At 38.0% G+C, this 21,962-nt stretch overlaps 1 pseudogene; it reads right to left on the minus strand.

The window, feature by feature from the left end:
- Positions 1–21,962, minus strand: part of LOC131033351 (uncharacterized) — an 81,978-nt pseudogene that overhangs the window by 21,404 nt on the left and 38,612 nt on the right.

Genomic DNA, 21,962 nt, shown 5'->3' on the forward strand with positions numbered 1-21,962 from the left:
CATCATCTAAAATGAAGATTCAACAAGAGACCATGCATATTGCAAAGAAACGACACATTTCACCATAACTTCAATGAAAATGGAGTTCATTTACAATTTAGGCGACAACTTCTTGCCTTTTCCTCCTATTCTATTCTAATTGCTATCTATTCACTATTCTAGCTACTAACTCTTAGCTATTAACTATTGATTAATCTCTCACTATTAATCTTTACAAATGAAGAGCTAGAGCTTTATATAGGGAGCTCTTTACATTTCAATGGCTCTGATTGATTTACAATCAATGGTTAGGATTACAAGATGGAAACCCTAATTAGGGTTTGTTACTACAAACTCCCTTAGCCAATGAAAAAATTACATTCAATACATGAGAACCAATAGGAAACCGGGGTAGGCATCTCGAAGTTTGTGCCATCACTGGTGAGTCAGGTACATTGAATCTGGACATGCTGAGGTGGAGCCTTCTGATTGGAGGAACAGTGACTGGGATGCCACCTTATTTGGTACTTGCTTCGTGATGACCTTGTCGATCCTCCTTTGTCTTTGATGCACTTGATGAATGATGTACCTCCTCTTGACTCTTTTGTGCTTGATGAATCCTTCTTCTTTATCAAGTCTTTCCTTCTTCTCTGGTAGCTCATATTGCTTTGAAGTGTTTATAAGATCTTTCTTTTGATATCTTGTGATTTCTCCATGTGGTAGAATGAGGTCTTTGAGGATGGTCAGCTCCATTGCTTGCAACTCCTTGAACACTTGAAGTCCTTAGCACTTTGAGTCTTCTTTTATGCACTTGAAGTGTTCTTGATGAATGATGGAAATGGAAAAGGTTGCCCCTGTCCTGGCCTAATCTTCTTCCAACTTGATTTGATTGACCTGCAAAACAAACAAAAGATGATTAAGAATACATGATATATTTATTCTAACATGATATTTCCCACCTTAAATCATCAACAAGAAGGCATTAAGATCAAATTCGCTCAGGATCCTCTCCAGGGACAAGCCCTATAATGAAATTCGCTCACGGCCCTCTGGAAGGGTCAGGAGCAAATTCCTTCCTTTAGGTTGAATTCTTCCTTCTTTTCACTTCAATTTGCATTGATTTTCACCTTTCGATCCCTCTCTCATGAAGACATCGCATATTTGACCCTCAAAATGGCCTAAAAGAATGACTTTGCTTTGGACCTTGCACAAGGTACAGGCCTCAAGAAAATTTCGCTCTGGACCCTTTGGAAGGGTCAGGAGCGAAATTTGTATTCTTGGCTCAAATTCATCACTGCCTTCACCTCAATTCACTTCTTAAGGCAAGAATATATCAATCCCCCCTCAACCATGTCCTAGGAACAAAACTTTAATTTGAACAAGGAGGAAAATAGTGTTTTTAGGAGAATTCTCTCTGGACCCTTTGGAAGGGTCAGGAGCGAAATTCTTCCTAGGCCCAATTTCTTCATCCATTCATCCTTTCTTTGTCTTGAATCTAACTTACTACACCTCCTCCCATCACCATCAAGTCAATTTGCTATCAAAACAAGGTTCATTTAGTGCACTAGGTGAAATTGAGAGTCTTCCTAAGGATTTCGCTCTGGACCCTTTGGAAGGGTCGAGCTTAGAAAATTTTTGCTCTGGACCCTTTGGAAGGGTCAGGAGCAAAATTGATGTTTTAGGCTCAATTCTCATCCTTTTCACTTAGCTTGCTTTAGACTTGTCCTTTTTGAATCCCTTCCTTGCCATCATGTCCACTATTTGATGTCCTTAGTGAAGAAATAGGTCTTTTGGGGAATTTCGCTCTGGACCCTTTGGAAGGGTCAGGAGCTTGAAAAAAATTTCACTCTAGACCCTTTGGAAGGGTCAGGAACGAAATTTGCAATTATGCTCAAATTCCTTACTTTTCATCACTTCACTTTGTTTCACACCTCAATACTCTCTCAACTACGACATAGGGATAAGGTTTATGAGGCAAATTTAGACCAAGAAGGGAGATATAAGGAAATTCGCTCTGGACCCTTTGGAAGGGTCAAGAGCGAAATTTGACATGTTAGTCCCTCCGTCAGGATTCATATATGGAATATAACATTTAAGTATAAGAATTTCTTCTTTCTTATACTTTAAGTTATATTCCATATATATTGTCAGGATGTTTGTAGTGGTTTCAGACCTCCAGGAGTTATAATGCAAAATCTAGTTTTTGGAGGATTCTTCAATTTTCCAGACTTAGTCAAATTTCAGGATCATGATGACATTCCAGACTTAGCCAAATTTCTGGACATTTGAGGATCAGGATGACATTCCAAACTCCTTAAGGCGAATTCGCTCTATCCTTGATGTAAGGGATGGGACCTAGGAGGACATTATGCATTCAACCAAGGTTTGATTTAGCAACTTGAAGTGCAATCAGATAGTACACAAAAAAAACACCCTAGGAATGATCTAAATAACCCCTAATCACTTAATTGACCTGACCTCTTGAGGAGATCCACCTGATTCAATCCCTTCAATGCAAAGGCTAAGACACTAAAACGACTAACAACAAAACCAAAAGGGCTAACCCCAGAAAGCAAAACGTGGGGGTCCCCATTGGCAATGGGGCGATGTGTGAATACGTCACAACAGTACCATAAAAAATTTCTTTCTTCTCGTTTCCAACATCTACCTGGAACTCTTCCTATCTTTCTTTGCCAAAACTGCTTACCGATCCCTTTTTCATTTGTGGATTTATGTCCACCATAGGTGAACCTTCGCCACCAAATACACTTTCCTCTCTTCTATTTTCTAGTGGAATTCAACCCGCCACAATCCAACCACCTCCACCAAAATTCTTTCCATTCTCTTGTGACCATTTCACCTGTACCCAACTCATTACAACAAATATTATTAGAATTACATAATCTCATATATTGTTCTATTATCTCTTCATTCAATTCTCCCACACACATTAACATTATGGAAAAACATTTTTAATGGGATAAGTTATAAAGGTCTTGAACATTGTGCGCACACACTTATCAGGCATTTGCGCAAATGATACTATATAGAACTGTTGATGATTAACAGTTAACCTATATTTGAGTTACTTCAAATGTCTTAAAGGCAATTTTTACTATTCAGGACTACTATTATTAATAAATTCTCTTTAAAATATATAATAGGTGTCATGCAATATTGCTGTTTACACCATATTGTCATGACACAAGGATAACTAACTTATTCCCATAATTAAGGAATATGGAAATTATAAAAAGTGTAATTCATTTGGAAAACTGGTCCATTCACGTTCAGGGCTTTAGGGAATATTAGAGTTTGTAAGTACTTCTACAGATGGCCATTACATGCATAAGTAGTTGGGAATTAGTAAGTCCTACCTTCTTGACTCTAAACAAGGAGTTCAATGGGTATCTTCTCTTGATTCTCAAGACTTCTTGAAGTTCTTTTAGGGCTTCTATCTATCTTCTTTCTCATATTGTTTCTTAGTCTAAGATCATTGTACTTCCTCTGGCTAACTATCAATATACATGGGTTTTCTTCTGTCAAATGGTCTTCCCACCAGCCAGCTTAATATGTCAACAATTTCATTGTATGGAATCAAGGTGACTTGTACTTTCAAACCATATTTCACTTATGATTCAATGTTTTAATAGCTGATCTTGGAATCACCCCTTTCCAGACCCCTACTAAGCACAAGTCTATGCATGAAATTCAACGACTAATGATTTATGACTAATCAAGTAATATTTTTAGACTCATTTAAGAACATCAAAGAATAGTGCAGATTGTCAACTTTAAAACCCATCACCGGCCATGCCAGCTGATGAAAAATGCAGGCTGGACCCCAAAGGCAGTCCAGAATTCAAAGAAATGTTGGTGTCAATAGAAGCAGAAATTTGCAATTTAATTTCAAGATCACAACACTCTACCAAAGAGAATGACTTTAACAGGTGAACCACCAATTTGGAAGTCACCGGGGTCAAATCTCCAACATACATTGGCACACGTATAGGTTGCAAAGGGATCCACTATAGTTCAGTTGGTTACCAAATTTCCTATCAAGATCTCCTATTTTATGGAAATATAAGAATCACACAGCTAGAAGCATGCTTCAGATCATTTAGTATTTTCCACCGGTTGAAGTTAGAGAAATATTCCTATTAGTTATACTTTACTTCTTTGGTAGTTGAGACGATTAGTTTCTCCTTATGGGATATAAGCAGTTTCTCTTGGTGGTTTCTGGGAGTCGGAAGTTCTCAACAACTGTCAGCTAATTTATATACTCATATTGTACTTGAGAAAGGGGAACACATGTTAAGAGCATTCTGTAAACTGAAATTATACAAGTGCATATGAATAAAAACAATTGTGATATCTTTATGCAATTACTGATATGAATTTCTTATAGTTTGGTATTTATCTATTCAGTTTACACAATTATATTCATGGGATATTGAATTAGGCAGTAAACACAGGCCAAGTTTGATGCTTTATTAATGTGTAATGTTTGTTTGCCTGACGAATTCAGTAAAACAGATAATGTCCTAGGAGATATATGTTGGGCTCTTATAACTGCACTTTACTTTTTTGCTATCTTTGTCCTTTATTAATGGGGATATGTTCATTCTCTTAGGAAAAAATTGGAAAGGGTTAAAAATTACAGACAAAAGCTGACTTGAGCAATAAGAGAACCTCTTTCCAGAATGAAGATTTGAAATTGCATCTGAACATATCCATCCAATGGAATGTTTCACTACAGGCTTTGAAAGCAGTACAATTTAGGAATAGGAAAATATACATGCATAATGAAGTTGGAATACAAGAAATAAGTACAAATTAACCTATAATATTCTAACAAAGATATCATTCTCCGATTACTGAACAGAAGCTATTTTCCGTTTGATCTTAGCCAAGCCCAGAGAACTTGTTTCCTAATATAGTCTTTTAAATAGGATTGAAGACAATTTTAAATCTCGGCAACAAAAATGAAAAAAAGTGAAAAAATTAGAACATTGTTCATAAATTAATAACGATTCCAACAGATTCAAGTATGAGAGCAACTGGAAACGAACTTTTACGAGACAATGATAATGACCCAAATGAAAGTAAAAATCAACTTTAGCTAAAAAGCACTTTGTCTAAACTATTTTAGAATAAAATATAACCCAATAGCTTACATCTGCTATGGCAGTTGCCTCTTCTTCAATAACTCCATCATTCATTAATTTCGATATCCGCCAAGCGAATACACATGCGGGAGGTGGATCATACCCATTGAACCTGTTAAAAAAATTCAAATTTTTAAGTCACATTGCCAACACTAACATCTTTACAAGTCTTGTTAGTAATGACTCACTCATTTCAAATGGAATGGTAAAAAAGATCCAGTCAGACCACTTGTGAAACTGGCACTTCGGCATATTAATCTAGAACATGATCTATGTTAAAAAACTATATTCTTCTCCAGAATAATGCTGGCAGATGCAGAAAAGAATGGCATGGAAAACCTATAATCATACCCAAAAAATGACAGTGTGTTAATGAGTTCAATGGAAATAAACTGATTTATCATCACGAATAAGGATAGTTAAAATCAACAGTCCAGAGGTATTTGTTGAGTGATGAAAGGATTCCCAAACTGCCACTTTTCCTTACAACCACTGGCATATACCAAATAGTTTCACAAAAGAATTACTTTCTGCAGTAGTTTGCAGGCCAAAGAGTAATAACTAAACCCAAGCTCAAGGAAACATAGTCATGTTCGAATAACTCATTGACCCTGGCCACAAACACAAAGTTGTCAGGTTGCATTTGAGAGCTATATGACCTCAAAACTACATGATCTTCGTCCTCTGAAGATCTTTCTAACAATTAATTACTTCTTTATCATATTTTATTTAAGAGCCCTAAAATACCTTTATGCAGTCTTGAGGCGTCAGTTCTTTTCATTCTTTAATGCCTCTAGAGGGATTCATGGACAACATGCTATATATCTTCCAAGCAAACAAAAATATTTTTTCTAGTTCATTATCATAGAAGTCAAAGAAGACAAGAAGTTCTAGTACTAAAGCCTTGAGAGATATCCAGACGATAAGCAGAGAAAATGGAACGGCAAGAACAGCAGATTGCTTTATAGGAAATAGAAAAAAGGAAAAAAGAAAAAAAAAGAAAGAAAACATTTCAATGTCTATAGATGACCAAAACAGGTCAAAGGGACTCCAAAATACAGCCAACAGAAAGACTATTAAGGATCACAACAAATCTACAGGTTATAAGTACACTAAAAATACAATAATGAAAGAGCCTTGCTAAATTGGGGGATAAGCCCTATTGATGTGTTTTTTATGCATCTTGAACACGGAATAAAATACCTAAGTATTCTATCCTCTCCTGAACAAAGAAACCTTATATGTTGAATGATGTGATCAAATAAGGAAACTTCAAGGTTCACAATGTGAACTATGCGACTAAATTGCTTAGGATAGACTCAGCATGTTTGATATGATTTTGCTGGAATCACAAGGGGACTTACGTTTTGCTTGAACTCTGCTGGAACATGGAAACTAACTAATCTTGCTTGGAAAATAAAAGATAAAAGAGATAAGGATTTAGAGATGCTATACTACTTCTAAGAACAATGATGACAATGGATGATACTTAGATAGACAAATTCCCTCAAACCAAGATTCGCTTCGCCATGGTAGCAACACCTATGCTAACTTGATGCAATCTTCTAAGGAAATGGAAGATTTTCATACTGCAAATACATCACTCAAACCCAATACTAGCACAACTTGAACAAGCATCCACAATCGAACTTAGCACAATGATTAGGCTCAAGCTAGCTTTGCATTGTAGCTTGCAATCAGCAAACCACAAAAAGTATGAACCAAGGAATTCATCACAATATCATCATAAGCATCCACCATGATCAATGAACTCTAATTAACTTTGAGAAGTGACAAGAACCCATGCAAAATGTAGAAACAACACAAAATCCACCATAACTTCAATGAAATCAAGTATTTATTTCCACAAGTCTTGGCAACAATTTCCTCTTTCCTCCTCCTACTCTACTCTACATCTAACTATCTGGCTATTAACTATTGTCTATTATTAACCCTTAAAAATGAGAAGGCTAAGCCTTATATAGAGGTCTCATTACATGGGCTCAAATTGATTCTCAAAATCAACAGCCAAGATCAAATAATAAAACCCTAATTAGGGTTTGTTACAATAAACTCTTTCTTGACCAATGAAATAATTACAATATTTAGGACACGTCCTTCTTTGAATTCCAACCAGGAATTGAGGTTAGGTATGCTTGAACAAACTTCAATGAAGTGCCATGTGTCACCTGCTCCCTTGTTGGATGAGTCAGGTTCAATGCATCTAGATGTCCTAATGTGGCACAACTTGAATGGCTGATGATGAATAGGATGCCACCTCATCAATCCTCGTGTAGATCATCACAAAGTGTTTGTGGTTGAGCAATATTTCTTTTTACTCAACATTACCCAGCTGCTCAATATGAAGATGGGGCATATTCCCAAATTGTATCATCTTTGGGTGATCAAGTTTTCTAACTTTGTTTAACTCTTCTGAAACTATCTGCTTGATCACGTTTGCATTTCATCTCTTAACTTGAGAATACCGACTTTGTATATCACCTCCTATGTATGGTGCTTGATCTTGATTCTTGACCTTCATGATGTCCTCACTTAACTTTGCTTGGATCACATTTACATTCTTCCATCTTCAAGCTTGGGAATTTCATCCTTGTTTTGCACTTCTTCTTGATGATATTTGATCTTGACCTCATGATGTCAATGCCTAATTTAGAACCCATTGTTCATGATGTACTTTGGCTTTGATCCTCCTTGTTACACTAACTTGAATTCCTTGCCTTGATGTGGTGAGCATCTCCACGTTGCACTAGCCTTGAGTACCTTATTATACTAATTGTAACCTTGGATTTCCGAAGCAAATTCAAGGTAATTGCAAGAATCTCCTCATCTTTGTGGTATTGTCCTGAACTTGTCTCCCCCTTTGCAACGTTGATCTCCTCCTAGCATGTATAAGTGTGATCTCCTTTTTATGCCCTTGAAGTGCTCTTATGTTGAGTTCTCTTTACATTACTTGATTAGCCTCTTCCTTTTGTCTCTTCACATGACTCAAAACTTGACCCCAATCCTTGTACAACATTGAGTCCTTGAACATCTTGATGTTGTCTTTTTTCACATCAAACCTAAAAAACAAATACACTTTGGACCAAAACATTATAGAATTGGCGATCATAATATTTAACACTTCATATTTCTCAAATCTGAAATAAGACTTTAGGTCTGGAAATGTGGATTATGAAAGCTACAGGTCTGCTGGTCTGATCCATATTGTTACCCTATAGACTGATAAAATTCACTTTTGAAGTTGCAAGAGGATAATGGACTGTTTCAGGTCTGCACCTTCAATTATGATATTATCTGTCTTAGATCAGACCCCAAAAAATGTGTGAATCACCTCATTATCAAACTTGCAACATGACTGATTACCAACCTGATGTAGAGTTCAAGAAGATTTTGCACTAAGTGCAAGTTGGAGATTGATAGACTTCTACATTGACAAGGTCGGACTTCTAATCAATTTTACACTATGAAGTCGGACTTATAAGCGATTTTGCATTATCCCTAGCTGATAGGAGTTGTTTGATGATTTACATTATGCATGATCGGACTTTGCAAGAGTTCTGCAGTCTTTCACTAGGCTGGTCGGACTTTCAAAATGATTAGCAATTTTATGGATAGGAATTTTAATGAATCTTACAATGGTTCTATACCTAAGTCGAAGTTTATTAACGTTTTGCAATCCTTTTGAACCTTACACAGGTTGGAGTTTGTCAAGATTTTGTAATAATGCAAAGTTTAAGTCAGACTTTCAACAAGATTTGCAATCACAAGAGGACAGAGTTTGCATCACTTGTGCATTATCAAGTCAGAGTTCTCATCACTTTTGTAGAGAAAAAAATCTGACTTTGTTGCTGTCTTGCACAATTCATAGCTGATCAAATGCTGATCGGACTTTAGAATGGTTTTGCATTGCACAAGGTCTAGGTCGGAGATTATACTATTCAATGAAATCAGGTCGGACTTTACTGCTGATTTGCACAATTGCAAAGTCCAGGTCAGAGTTTCAACAAGATTTGCATTTTGTACAAGGTCGGACTTTAAGAAAGATGCACAATAAGGCTGATCGGAGTTTGTTAAACCCTTGCATTCTCCCATCTTGCTGATCGGAATCTGAATTGATTTCAACATTTCTAGATTGGAGTTTGATCCAATAACACATTTTTTTACATTTATGCACAGTAGATTTTCATGAGGATTGACACTATTTACAAGGCAGAGTTTGAAAATGCTCTGCAATGCTTTCTACTCTAGATCGGAGTTTTGAGTGATTGTTCAATCTTGATAGATCGGACTTCTAATCATTTTTGCATTGTGGAGAACTCTAGGAAAGTAATGCATAAATGCTAAGCGAATTTGAAGGACTTTCTTAACCTTAGGTCAGATCAGAGTCTGGTGAAATAGTGCACAACATAGATCAGACTTAGATCAAATTTTATACTATTTGAAGTCAAACCTTGAAACAATCTTGAAATCCTCTTTGTGTCGGACAAAATTGAAGATGTGCATTCATGCTAAGTCAGACTTCATTGAAGTTTTGCATTAGACAAAATTGGACCTTCATAATATTTGTACTCCATGACTGGGCTGATAGGAGGTCTCAAATATTTTGCATTATACAAGATCGGACTTCCATTCAGTTTTGCAATTTGTTACCATCAAGTTTGGACATTGGATCAGTTTGTAGTCATGCCAAGTCGGAGTTTACATAACTTTTGCACAAGGCGGAGTTTGTTACAATCTTGCAAAAATAGGATCGGAGTTCAAGTTGAATTTGCAATGATCTAATGGTCATGATTTTGCATTGATCCACATTAGTGGCAGGGTTTATGTCTTGTTTTGCATTGCTCTCCCCTGTGTGGCGGACTTTAACTCCAGTCCAACATTGTTTAGCACAAAACTTGATCAGTCTTTGGCGTAACTGAGACTCAGTCCAGCAGTCCTATCAGCTTGCCTCATAATTAGTAACTCAACTCATAGAAGAAAATGCAGCAATTTTGAAACTTGACACTCATGACATTTTAAACAACTCCTTGCATTTTGACAACTTGATTATTGCACTTGACAATCTTCTGCACTGTTGACATCTTGACAATAAATCAACAACATTGACAACATTTCACCATTGACAATTGTAAAGGAAAACCCACATATGTAATACTTGCAATCCTAATGGAATCGCAAGTAAATTTTCCACTATAAATGCATACCTCAATCTACCAAATTCCACAATATCTGACCATTCTCCACCATGCTGACATCCTTGCGTCAACTTTAACATTCTTACAATATCAAGCAACTTTCATCATTTTGACAACATTAGCGACCTAGCAAGCCTAGCAACATTGACAACATCCAAATGATTGACATCACAAACCTCTTTAACTCAATCATGACAAAACCTATCTACTCATAAGCAAAGGCTAACAACCCTTAAGAAACTACTGCCAAACCAAAACGACTATCTAAAAAGCAAAAAAGTGGGGGTACCCATTTGCAATGGGGCGATGTGTGATTACGTCACAACAACCCCAAGGAGGTAAACCTTGAACTTCTAGAAGATAAGACCACTATTACAAACACTATAGACATTTAATATAAGTTAGATTGGAAACAATGGCTGCACATAGTCTAAATCACATTTCTTCACTCCATTAGTGTTGATCATGATGAAAGAACCGATACATGACCTAATGATATCCATGGGAGGATGACCATGATAAAGAGGGCCTAGCTATGTGATCCTAGAAAAAAGGTAGATAGTGTCTCCTAGAAGCTCTTGCAATGTCCAAGGTTGATGATTCTCCAAACTAGAAAGGAAACCAGCAATATGTGCTTGATCTTCTAGAATGCAGATGAGAAGTGGTACTAGTATCCATCCCTCTAGATCAAAAAACATCTGATCTACCATGTCTGGACTAAGAAAAGGAGGATGAAGGTACCCCAGTAATTACACATGGAGGAGGATGCAACCTCACAAATATATAACCATCCATGGTGGTAGTTGTAGCATCTAAGAGGTTCTTGGCACCTCCAACCAATGAAAAAAGCTGAAAGAAATAAGCAATCTATCTATTACACAAAGGGTCCTCTGCAAAACCTAACATTTAAAAAAGACAGCTTCTTAGAGGTAACAAAGTGACACATCTCTGATTAAGAAAGCAAAAAAGGTAGAAGTGACCCATCTGAATCTTTATACAAGCAATGGCATCCTCCTCCAAATCGCATAGTAGATGGAAGACCTGTTGATGTGTTTTTATGCACTTCACACACAATAAAATACCAAGGTATCTTGTCCTCTCTTGAACAAAATCTCCTCTTATGCTAAGCTATGTGATCATACGAGGTGAATCCAAGGTTCCAAATGTCAGGTTTTGACATGTGGATAAGCTCAATGGTGTGATGTGATATTGCTGGAATCACAAGGGGGACTTACGTTTGTACTTGAACTCTTGCTTGAATGCGGCTAGAACATGGGAATTTATTTGATTTGAAAAAAAAAAAAAGGATAAGGGTTTAGAAAGTTAGTCTAATCCTAGGAATGTAAGAGACTATGAATGATTTAATGAAACTCTACTAGACTTTGCCTTGCCATGCAAAGCAACAACTCCACAAAGCTAGTGCAATCTTCTAAAGTAATCTTATGATGTTCAAATCACCACCAACAACATAGACACCATCAATGTGATGCATATCAATGGGCAAGTTGCAATTGAAGTTAAGTTTATAAAGAGTTCAATTGACCATGCAAAGTATTAGGCAATCAACAAAATACAAGTAGCATGAACATGCGAATTTCACTATTAATCATCCACAATAACTTCCATCCATTCTATCAACATTAAAACAAATGAGAAGCAGAGACCATGCAAATGTTGGATCAACACATGAAGTTCGCCATATTTTCAATGAAATTAATATGCTTCTTGCAACAAAGTCTTGGCACTCCTTTTCTCCTACTTGTTGTGACGTATTCACACATCGCCCTATTGTAAATGGGGACCCCTGCTTTTTGCTTTCTAGGGTTAGTTTTCTTTGCTTAGTTGTCTGGTCTTGGCTTTTAGCCTTTGCATTTGAGAATTGTCAGAGAGCTCGTTAGGATAGGATGGTCTGCTTAGGCTCAAATTGGTCAGTAGGTGGTCCAGGTCAGGGTCTCTTCAAAGGCCTTCTCTAGTTCAGGCCTTTGCTCTTGTTTCTAGGTTAAGTCTTGATTGAGTTTGACGAAGTCCTTATATCCTACTAGGTGTTGTGCCTTTTTGACCTATGTCTTTGAATTAAGGAAGTGAATGAAGGTTTGTGAGTGTGTATCAACAAGGATTTTCCCTTTGAGGGTTTGAGATTGGTCCAGTTGATGAATGATGAAGTTCTAGGCATTAATTGATGTGAAACCGACCTATTTATCCTTAGAGAACGCCTAATGATCAAGTATGGACTTGAAAATTTGGAGAAAGGTCAAAAATTTGAGCATTATAGAGAATTTCGCTCCGAAAATCTTGGATAGGTCCTATCCTTCCAAAGGTACCTAGGCGAAATGGTTAAGATGTCCTTGTAATCCAACTTTTGAGCCAGGAACTCCTTTAAGGTGGTTTGTTAGCATGTCTTGAGGTAAGAAGAACATGAATGAGGGTGAAGTTTGAGTGTTCGGGTGGTATCTAAGGCTAATTCTTCAAATTTGCTCCTGACCCTTCCAAAGGGTCCAGAGCGAATTTCCTAATATCTCCCTTCCTGGTCTTAATTTGCCTCATAAACCTTGTCCTTATGACGTTATGAAGAGAGAATTGATGTGTGAAGCAAAGTGAAGTGATGAAAAGTTAAGGATTTGAACATAATTGCAAATTTCGCTCCTGACCCTTCCAAAGGGTCCAGAGTGAAATTCCCCAAAAGACCTATTTCTTCACTAAGGACATCAAACAGTGGACATACATGGCAAGGAAAGGATTCAAAAAGATCAAGTCCAAAGCAAGATGAGTGAAAGAGGGGCATGAATTGAGCCAAAAGAGCAAATTCGCTCCTAACCCTTCCAAAGGGTCCAAAGCAAATTTCTTCATGAAGCACTATACCTTGCTCCAACCTACGAACTAACTCATTCCCAAGCATTTTTTGAAGGCAAAAGACTTGTTTTTGATGATTAAAGGATGAAAAATGGAGTTTTGTGAAGGAAAATCAAGCAAAATGTAAATTTCGCTCTTGACCCTTCCGAAGGGTCCAGAGCGAAATTCCTAGCAAGACTCTCTATTTTGCCTAATGAACTAAAAGGACCTTGTTTTAAGCTAAATAGATGGTGAATTGACTTGATTATGGTAAGAGGAGATTTGATAAGTCAAGTTTGAGGTGAGTTGAGAGGAAAAGAAGTGTGAATTGAGCCTAAAGACAAATTTCGCTCCTGACCCTTCCAAAGGGTCCAGAGCAAAATTTCTTCAACACCTATTTTCTCCTTGTTTGAGGTCAAAATCTTAGTTCCTAAGGCATGGTTGAGAGAAGATGGATATATACTTGCCTTAAGAAGTGAATGGAAGTAAAGGCAATGATGGATTTGAGGTCAAAAGATAAAATTCGCTCTTGACCCTTCCAAAGGGTCCAGAGCGAAATCCTTAGGAGAACTCCTTATTTCATCTAATGCACCCAAAAAGATCTTGTTTTAGGCCAAATTGAGGGCGAATTCACTTGCTAATGATACAGGAAGATTTGAAAAGAAGAAGAATGGTGTCAAAATGCAAATTTCGCTCTTGACCCTTCCAAAGGGTCCAGAGCGAAATTTCCTAAAAACTATATTTTGCTCCTTGTTGAGATCAAGATCTTGATTCCTAAGGCATTGTTGGGAGAGAATTGTTAAGTCTTGCCTTGAGAAGTGATTTGGAGCAAAGGAAATGATAGAATTGAGGCTAAATCACAAATTTCGCTCCGGACCCTTCCAAAGGGTCAAGAGCGAATTTTCTTGAAACCTCTTTTGCTCCCAATTTTGTGTCAAGTCTAGCGTTGATTGAGGTGGATTGAACTTAGAAGCATCCTTAGGCATGCATTTGAGTGAGTTGTGGTCACAAAATATGAAGAATTTATCCAAAAATGCCAATTTCGCTCCTAACCCTTCCTGAGGGTCCAGAGCGAATTTCATTATAGGTCCTGCCCTTGGCTAAGGTCCAAAGCAAAATCCTTCATTTAGGCCTTTTTGGAGGTCAAATCAATGATGTCTTTAGGAGAGAGGGATTGAAAGGTCAAGTCTAAGACAAGGCTAAATGAGTAAACTTGATGAATTTGAACACAAATGTCAAATTTGCTCGACCCTCTCTAGGGTACAGAAGCGAATTTCTTCTAAAAGTGTCTTTTCCTCCTAGCTTTGAGGGAAATTGATTCAAATATCTTCTTATAGATGATTTAAAGTAAGAAATGTCATGTTAGAATGATTAAATATCATGTATTCTTAATCATCTTTTGTTTGTTTTGCAAATCAACAAGACCGGGCTAGAAGGAAGAACGGACAACGGCGACCTATTCAAGTTCCATCATCATTAAGACACCTCAAATGCATGGAGGAGGACTCAACGTGCTTCTAAAGTGTTGGAAGACTTCAAGTGTTCAAGGAGTTGCAAGCTATCCTCAAGATCTTCATTTTACCACATGGAAAAATCAAAGGATGACAGAGAAGAAGGATCTTACAAGCACTTCAAGGCAAAGTATGCTACCAGAGAAGGAGTGACTTGACCGTGAGGAGGCCTCATCAAACACATGGGAGTCAAGGAGGTTCGTTATTCATCAGGTACATCAAGGACGAAGGAGGATCAACCAAAATCAATGTAAGGGTACATTGAAGAAGTAGATAGTTTCAAAAGAGTTAATCAAAGTTAGCTTCTCAGCATCACCAAATTGAGTATCAAAGAGATACGAACAAGTACCAGGCAAGGTGTCGTCCCAGTCACTGTTCCTCCAATCAGATAGCTCCACCTCAGCATGTCCAGATTCAATGTACCTGACTCGCCAATGATGACACAAACTTCGAGGCACCTACACCCGTTTCCTATTGGTTCTTAAATTTTGAATGTGATTTTCTCATTGGCTAAGAGAGTTTGTTATAACAAACCCTAATTAGGGTTTTCATCTTGTAATCCTAGCCATTGATTGTAAATTAATCAAAGCCATTGAAATGTAAAGAGCTCTCTATATAAAGCTTTGGCTCTTCATTTGTAAGGGTTAATAGTTAATAGTTGGTTAATATCTAAGAGTAAGTAGCTAGAATAGTGAATAGAATAGCAAATAGAATAGAAGCTAGAATAGAATAGGAGGAAAAGGCAAGAAATTGTTGCCTAAATTGTAAATGAACTCCATTTTCATTGAAGTTATGGTGAAATGTGTCGTTTATTTTCAATATGCATGGTCTCTTGTTGAATCTTCATTTTAGATGATGGTTAATTAAATTGAATGAAGGAAGTTATTGAATGCACTCGCGTGGAATCCACCTAGTCCAAACCACTAGCCTCTTACTGAGTGTAAGTGCGCCCTATGTGGTCAACTGGCATAGAATGAGCTTAATCTCGAGTCGTTACACGTCTATTGTTCATGCATTATCTTGAATGGTGATCAGTGTCTGATGGTGTACGATTTGAAAATATTCGAAGCATCCCTTAGAAGATCGCACTAAGTTGGTGTTGAATTGTTTAGCCTGATGGTGAGACCCAACCCAGTAGGACTCCAACTAGTCATTCATCCATCTTCTCGCATTCCAGGTTTTAGAGTAGACTTTCTAAGCCCTGTATCTTTTGATGTTTCTTTATCTTCCAACTAGTAGATAGGACTTGAGTTCCAGCTAGTTCCAGCATATCAGACTCTTAGGCATTTGAATGTAAGTCCCCTTGTGATTCCAGCATAATCACATCATACCACAAGAGCTTATACACACGTAGAGACCTTACATATAAGAACCTTGGAGTTATTTCGATTGATCCTTAGGCGAAATCTTCAGCATCCGAATAACTTTGTTCAAGAGAGGATAAGATACCTTGGTATTTTATTCTGTATTCGCATGTGCATGGAAAACACGTCAACACTACTCTACTCTAGCTATCTACTATCAACTATTGATCAACTATTAACTATTAACTATAAACCTTTACAAATGAGGATCGTGGAGCATTATATAGTGCTCTCAATACAATTGAATGGTCAGGATCAAATCCCAATTAATGGCCAAGATTGAAAGATATAAACCCTAATTAAGGTTTGTTACACCCATTACATAGCATTTAATGCTTGACCAATGATAAAATTACAATAAATAAGATACATGTCCTTCCTTGAATGTTGACCAATGAATGATGAGGTTAGGTACATCGAACTTTATGCCTCCACATGTAGTAGTGTTATGACCTTTTCACACATCGCCCCATTGCTAACGAGGACCCCCTCTTGATCAGCTTTTTGCGTTGTTGGGTTAGGGTTTTGGCTACTTAGTGGGCAAATTTGCGTTTCCCGTGCTCGAGTCTCGAAGTTTTGATCATACCTAGTGTCGTCTAGAGTTTTTGAAGTTATAGGATCAAGTTGTAAAACGTTGATATTTTAATGATCCTAAGTTTTTGCTAAGTGTAGACCTATTTGAGCGTTAACGTGTTTTTAAACACGCGCATCAGTGATTTTAAAGTGCCAAGATATTCACAGACCTTTTGGAGTTGTTTTCTCACTCCTAAGGTATTATTTAAGTTGGTTTCGCACTTTATTCCAATGTTTTCCTAGTGTTTCACTCATATTTTTTGGAAAATTAGCCTAAGTCCAGTGTAAATTTAATGTTTCTAAGTGATTTTGAGTGGTTAAAATGATAAAATCCTAAGGGAAATTCATATTCTAAGGGTTAAAGGGTCAAATTCCATGCTAGAGGTGCTTTTCCCCTCACATTCCAGACTACCCAACCCATTCCCCCACTCAAAATCCATACTACACATGGGTTTCCCCTGAAATCCATACTGGCTACTATTTTCCCCCACTGTTTATCCATACCCAAGTCGAATTTCCCCTGGAAGTGCTAAAATTTGGCTAAGTGTCAGGATTTATCCAGACTACCATCGATTTTCCACCAGGAGTGTGGACTGAAGTGCGGACTGGAGTGCGGATGATTCCATGCCTGGATCGATTTTCCAAAAGGATTTTTGTGACAACTAAGTGAGGATTTTTGTCCGGATTTTCATCCAGACAAGGATCGAATTTCCCCTGAGAGCTTTTGTAAGGATTTTTGTTCGGATTTTCATCCAGACAGGGATCAATTTTCCACTGGGAATATTTTGAGGAGTTTTGAGTCCGGATTTTCATCCAGACTGAGGTTGAAATTCCACCAGGGAGGTTTTTTCCAAGTTAAGTGAGTTTGGAGTGTGGATTTTTCAATCCAGACTGCTATCGAACTTCCCCTAGGGGTGAATTTTTGCAAGTAGAGTGTATTTTTGTCTCGATTTTTGTCCAAGCTCATATCGATTTTCCCCTGGGAGGTTTTTGTGTGCATTTTGATGAAATTGAGCATGGATTTTTATCCAAGCATGGGTCGAATTTCCCTTATGGGGTAAATTTTGACATTTTAATGATTTTTGAAGGGATTTTTCAATCCCAACCTATATTGAATTTCCCTGGAGGCTTATTTTGGATTTAATTTGCAATATTTTAATAGATAAGCCCCATTTTTAATTGCTTTTAAATAATTATTAATGATTATTTAAAAACTTAAAAGCAAATTTAATAACTTGCAATAATTATTTAATATTTGAACCTTCTAGAAGCAAGTTAGGTTTTCACCAAGCAAGTATTTATACAAGTGTTTTATCCCACATTGCTTGTGTGGTGAAAGTGAGAGGTGAAAGCAAGTATATGAGAGGAGACTTAGCATTATTTTATTATTAAATCTGCCAGGTGTCTCCATGAAAGCGATTTTTCTCCAAGTTGGGTGAACTTTTAGCAAGGCGTTTTTGTGAAGTGTGGGACTGAGGATTTATTTTCCTCCATTTTTTCCAGCTTGCTGATCTATTCCTCTTGGCTGCCATTAAAGACCAGTTTCAGAATTTCGATTTTGCTAAGTTTGGCGATTTTTTCAAACTTTAGCATTTTTGGTGAAAATTGGCAATTTCATGTTTGGAGACTTAGGCGATTTTTCCTCCACCATTTTTGCTTGCTGTTCAGACCTTCATTGCTGCAGATCAAGGCTGCCATTAACAACATTTTTCAGAATTCTGAAAAAATTCGATTTTTGCTAAGGAAGGCAATTTTTTGTGTTTGGGGTATCCAATCCCAACTTGGGCGATTTTTCCAGATTGCTGCCATCCTTGCTACTGCAGATCTAAGCTGCCATTGACATCATTTTCAGATTTCCATTTTGGCGCCATACTTGGGAAAATTTTGATTTTGCTAAGGAGGTGATTTGGTGCCATATTTTGGTGATTTTCGTGCATTCTTGTTTGGCTGCCATCATTTCCAGCCTGTTGATTCGCTTCAGATCTGAGGTTTGCTTCAGATTTTGACCTCCATTAATGGCTGCCATTAATTTTCAGACTTAAGTTTTTATTGCCTAGCCAATTCCAACTTAAACATTTAGCATTTGGAGGTGTTTTATGGAGTTTTCTGTGCATTTTTCAGACCATTTTATCGCTGTTGCAAGTCTGAAACTCCATTGTTAGGCGGTTGTCCTCAGAAATTTTCATTTCCAGCCACCTAACCATTGTTGGCGATTTTGCTTGGGGCTGTTTCCTTAGCCATTTTTCATCATTTTCAGGGATTTAAACCACTTTGCAATGCTAAGGATGGATGGCCGGACTTTTTGATAGTAACTGGAAGTGAGCAAAAGGAGTCCGGGATTTTGACCAGCAAATGGAAGTAAGAAAGGTAGTCTATGGATTTCAAGGTGTAAAGGAAGTATTCTACCGTGTTGCTAAAACTTGCTGATTTCAAGCACTCTTCACTCAATTCAAAGCATCTTAAATTGAGCCATTTCAACATTTTCTCTTCACATCAAGGATTAATCTTGCCAACTTCATGGATGGCCGGGATTATGAGGGTGCACTGGACGACTGCATAATGAGGGTCAACGTTATGGGGGTGCATTGAAAGTCCATGGATTTGGAGGGTCACTAGAAGTCCTAAGGAAGGTTGGGCTTTTGAGGGCCAACTAGAAGTTGATAAAGCAGACTATGGATTTGGGAGGCAACTGGAAGTTTCCAAGGACAGCCGAGGTTTTAGGGTGTAAATGGAAGTTCTTCATAACCTCTCTAAATTATGTTTGCCGTAATCACTTTTATCACCCTTATCAATCTTAACCATCTGCCTGATCAAACATTCAATGATGTTGCACTTTCCATTGCCAAGATAAGGAAAATCAAGCTGGCTGGGCTTTTGGAGGGTCACTAGAAGTGCTCTAAAAGTTGGCCAGGCTTTTGGAGGGTCAAGCTGGCCGGGCTTTCTTTCCTTGCATTGTTTATGTATGTAACACATAGAACATTATGAGCAAAATCTTCTCAAGTTAGAATGTCGAACTTGGCTGCTTTTCAAATTCCTGCCCTTCTGATTCTACGGAAACTTATATCTTGATGACATCTTCACACACATGCAAGGATTATAAACACTTCTTGAATTTTTAATCTAATTAATGTAAGAAGACAACTTAACCTCTCATTGATTGGAAGTCCTCGATCTCATATAAATTTGCAGTAAGCATAACCATTCACTTCATTTAAATCATATTATAAAATCTAAGCGACTGATATACCTGTTGGTGTCTGTTTTATCATCTACCAAACATTAGGATAGGATACCCGAAGGTATTCTATCCTCTCCTGAAAAATCACTACTGATTCCAAGGTCTATATGTGCGAACAAGTGACTTTAGTGGAATAGCTTCTTGGGTAGTGTATGCTGAAATTTCAAGGGGGAATTACGTTGACAAGTATCTTGAACTGTTGAACTTAGATGGATTTAGCATTTTTAGGCTCTTCTTCTTTTTTGGGATTTTTTGGGATTCAGACTTTCAAAAGAAAGGGAAAAAGAGATAGGGTTTAGGAAGGCTAATCTAATCCTACGAATTTCGGAGACGGTATCAACTAGGTGTTCTCGAGAAACCAAACCTTGCTTCGCCACACTAGGGACAACTACACAAGGCCGGTGCAATCTTTAATGGGTTGTGCTTATGATCGAGATGTTAGGATGCACAGGGGATGGGCTCAGACTAACTTTGCACGATAGAATGGAAATCATCCATTTACCAAAAGTATGAGCGGAGATACACCATCAATTGATACTTATCAAATCCTTCATTCAAATTAACAACAATGAAAGCAAATCTAAATTAATTTTAACTAAGTGTCGAGGCAATTGAAACCATGCAAATCATTCAAATAATAGAGATTACAAAGCAGCGCACATGCAATATATTATCTGGAAATGACCTTAAGCAACAATACATCAAAAACCTCACACTCCAAATGAGAGGAGGCAACCTTATATAGTTCCTCAAAAATAAATGAACGGCCGAGATCAAACAGTGATCAAAGGCCAAGATTGAAAGTCCTAAACCCTAATTAGGGTTTCCCGAAATACTATCAGTTCAAACAAATGAAAGAGTGACAAGTGGCGCAGCTGCTAATTTCACTAAGGTGAGTGGCCACTTTCTTCTTTCAGAGATTCAACGTATTTGGACACAATGAGCTTGACCTCCTCCATGGTGACACTTGGCAAACCGCCAATCTGGAAGTCGATGAGGTCCACATCGTCGGCGCATGTGGCAAGGATGCCTTCCCACTCCACTGCTTGGGTGAGGAAGTTGTCATCGATGGAGAGGAAGTTTGCAATTTTTGAAAGATCGCCTTTGTCAATCATTCCTGAATCCCAGAAGAAGCTTGCCTGAATCCTGGCTCTCAAGTTCTCTGCTTGTAAATGCTTCTCCCTTAGGCTTTCCTTCTTCCAGATCTCTGATGCCACACGGAATACCTTGCCTAGGATCTCTCTAACACTTGCCTCTGTCTCAAAACACTTGGTCTCGGATTTCTTCAGAACCTCAATCCGAGTGACCAGAGTATAGTACCACGTGTCGAAGTCGTACATGTCTCTTGTCTGTATGACGCCTGCATCCACTAAGCTCCTCTTTGACATGCCTCGGATAACCTTCAGGTGAGGGAGTATTTCATTCTGAATTTCATCCACTTCTTCCCAATTGGATGCTAGATCCTGGATACGATCAATCAACGAAGAAGTTGCCTCATGTGCCGATACTAAGTTTTCCACCAGGGTGTCAGCACGCACCGAAGCGTCTGAAATCCATTCCTTTTCTTGAGTGTACGAGCCCTTAATATCATCATAGTCCTTCATTGATCCCTGCTAAAGAGGCTGTGGTGGAGTAGCCGGGACTTCATGGTTGAGCGGGCTGGTAAGATGGAGAACATACTTCTTCCACTGTTGGTTCTCTTCTTCCACTTTCTTCCTCTTTTCCTTGTCATGAGCCAACCTCGTCTTTAGAACGTTGCAGGAGTCATCAAAATATTGGATCTCTTGGTCCTGGGTAGGCTTACCCATCTCTATGGTGGTAATCTTGTAATCATCTGCTGTGACATTGTCCCTAGTCTTCCCTTCTTTGGGCACCGCTATCTGGACTGTCCTAAATCCGGCACTGTCTCTCTGAATTAGGGAAAACTTCCTGGCTGGTTTGGGCGGTTTAGCTATAGCGGGTTCATTCACCTTCTCCAGGAATGTTGCGGTGACCTCCTCGGTTGAGTGGGCCTCCTTGGGAAACTTGGCCTTTATCCTTGCTCTCAGCCAATCCGGAATGGTTGATTGTTCTACAGTGTTCCA

Source organism: Cryptomeria japonica, chromosome 10 (assembly GCF_030272615.1).
Source record: "Cryptomeria japonica chromosome 10, Sugi_1.0, whole genome shotgun sequence".
Lineage (NCBI taxonomy): Eukaryota > Viridiplantae > Streptophyta > Pinopsida > Cupressales > Cupressaceae > Cryptomeria > Cryptomeria japonica.